Source organism: Myotis brandtii, unplaced genomic scaffold (assembly GCF_000412655.1).
Source record: "Myotis brandtii unplaced genomic scaffold, ASM41265v1 scaffold115, whole genome shotgun sequence".
NCBI classification, from domain to species: domain Eukaryota; kingdom Metazoa; phylum Chordata; class Mammalia; order Chiroptera; family Vespertilionidae; genus Myotis; species Myotis brandtii.
The window spans coordinates 10,492,623-10,495,202 of NW_005353967.1; positions in this window are offsets into that span (position 1 = coordinate 10,492,623).

Here is a 2,580-nt window from a genome sequence, read left to right on the forward strand (position 1 = left end):
TAAGCTTTTAACACTGCTCTGTTCCGTATCCTTCCGATGAAAAGTGGAGTTGGGTTGTGGCACAGGAGAGACATTCAGAAGGGGAATATTGAAGTAATGACTGCAGTAGGAGAAGAGGGAACCTATTTCCCGGGCCACAAGCGCTGGCACCCTGGACCACAGGGCTGGCAACTTCTCCGGGTGACTGCAGCCTGGGACCTCGGGGCCGGTGGCTTGTCTGTCTCCTGGGCCGCAGCCAGCTGCAGGCGCTGGCGCCTGGACCACAGGTGGGCGGCTTCTCCGTGTCCCCTGTGATGCAGTGTGGGCAGCTTCTCCGCCTGGCTGCAGCCTGGGATCATGGGGCAGGCGGCTTCTTCGTCTCCTAGGCTGCAGCCAGCTTCAGGCACTGGGGCCCGGCTTCTCAGTCTTTCCGAGGACATGGGGTGGGCAGATGTGGGGCAGGCAGCTTCTCCGGCCTGCTGAGGCCTGAGATCACAGGCAGGCAGCTTCTCTGGCCTGCTGAGGCCTGAGATCACAGGCAGGCGGCTTCTCCAGCCGGCTGCAGACTGGGATCAAGGGGTAGGCGGCTTCTTCGTCTCCCAGGCTGCAGCCAGCCTCAGGCGCTGGAGCCGGACTTCTCTGTCTCCCCTGACTTCTGCATCTCCAATAGGCCTGGAGTGGCCAGAGCCGGGATGCTTGCATGGTAGCTGTGGCTGCAACGCAAGTATCCTGGCTCTGGCCTCTGCCATCTTTGTTGGGTTAATGTGCATATCTCTGGATCGGTTGGTGGGCGTGGCCAGTGGGCGTGGCTTGGGTGTACCGAAGGTATGGTCAATTTGCATGTTTGTCTATTATTAGGTAAGATGGACCATGTCCCTTCAAATCTATATGATGAAGTCTTTGCCTCAGTACCTTAAAATATATCTGTATTTGGAGATAAGATGTTTACAGAGGTAATTAAATTAAAATGGGTGGGCCCTTGAACCATTATAACTGTCCCTCACAAGAAGAGGAAATTTGGGAACAAACACAAAGGGAGGAAAGACAATGTGAAGACCCAGGGAGAAGACAGCCCTCTGTAAGCCACGAAGAAAGGCCTGGAGCAGATTCGTCCTTTACAGCCCTCAGAAAGAAACAGCCCTGAACACCTTGATCTCAGACTCTAGCTTACATTACTATGAGAAAATAAATCTCTGTTGTTTAAGCCTCCCAGCCTGTGGTTATGGCAGCCCTCGCAAAGTAGTACACTAATGATCAATACGAATGACTTTTCTATAAGGTAAAGAAGAAATAAATGGAATGTGATTTACAATAAAATATGTATTTCTATTTGTGAGTGCTCAAGCACATCTATACCAAACATTTACACCACTACTGTGCATGCAACCAGCTATAAATCACTGTGGAGTGACAGTTCAAATGCAGGCTGACACAGATGGCTTGCAGTATTGGCAACTCAAGTACAAAATCTCGAGCAGCATTACTATTGGTACATCATTTTCTGAAAGAATGAAAAACACTTGGTAAAATGCCAAATGAAACAAGCAACAATCTTCCCACAATTTAAATGGTAGTTACATTCCTAGAAAATTCAAGAACTACGTTGTATTTATTGTAACACAGGAACAGGTGCTAGGGGCAGATAATTATAAATAGGTTTTTCAACTACATAAATGTCCCATGGAACATTTGAAAGTCACAGCACTTCTTCATTTTTTTCTGTACATGTTGCAGGATGTCAGGATGTTTAGCATCCCTGGCCCACACCCATCTCAATCATCACGACAACCAATAATGTCCCCTAGCTTCCAAAATATTCCCTAAGTGTTCCCTAAAGGGGAGTACCACTTTTGTTGAGAACCAGTGAGATACAAGAAAATAAAAGATGCAATTTGTGGTTAACTTTTGGGTTATGGGTGTTGGTCCAGCCCTACCCCTACTCCCTGACAGAACCACTCCTGCCTGGAAGCAAAGGCCTGGGGACTAGGTGACATGGGACCACACAGCAGGCAAGTCAAGCAACTGGTATACATCTTCTGAACTGGTATTGTTGAAAGGCAGCCTTGACCTTGACCTTAAGCCTCGATGCAGAAAAGGGCTCCTTTGCTTAGACTTCAGAGGCCTGAAGGTATTTGAAGCTTGGTGCTGGCTAGCAGTGGGCCTGCCTTTCTCTCTGTGTGTTGCTAAGAGTGCTGCTGTGATTACAGAGAAAGGTGTGAGCCAGTGCACAGCCACATAGAAGCATCCTGACTAATCCTATTGTTCATTTCCCTGCCCTTGTTCCTGGACTATTGACCATTCATTGTGGGAGAAAATCACATGAACCAACAAGTTGGTTCCACCAGAAAGCAATGATCTCCAACTATAACGGGAACAGTGCACTCAAACCTTTGCTCCACTCTGCTGTCACCCAGGCATGCTTCCGGCTGTGCTTACCCTCAACCTTCCCATTCTCCTCAAGCAGTCAAATTCCACCTTGTTATGCTCTGTGGAAGACTTTTGTACCTTTTACCACCATCATTGTCCTGAAGGACTTCCCTCCTTCTCACCTCAAAATTTATTTTCCTCTTGCGTAAGAGGAAGCAAAGTCCTTTGTTGCCT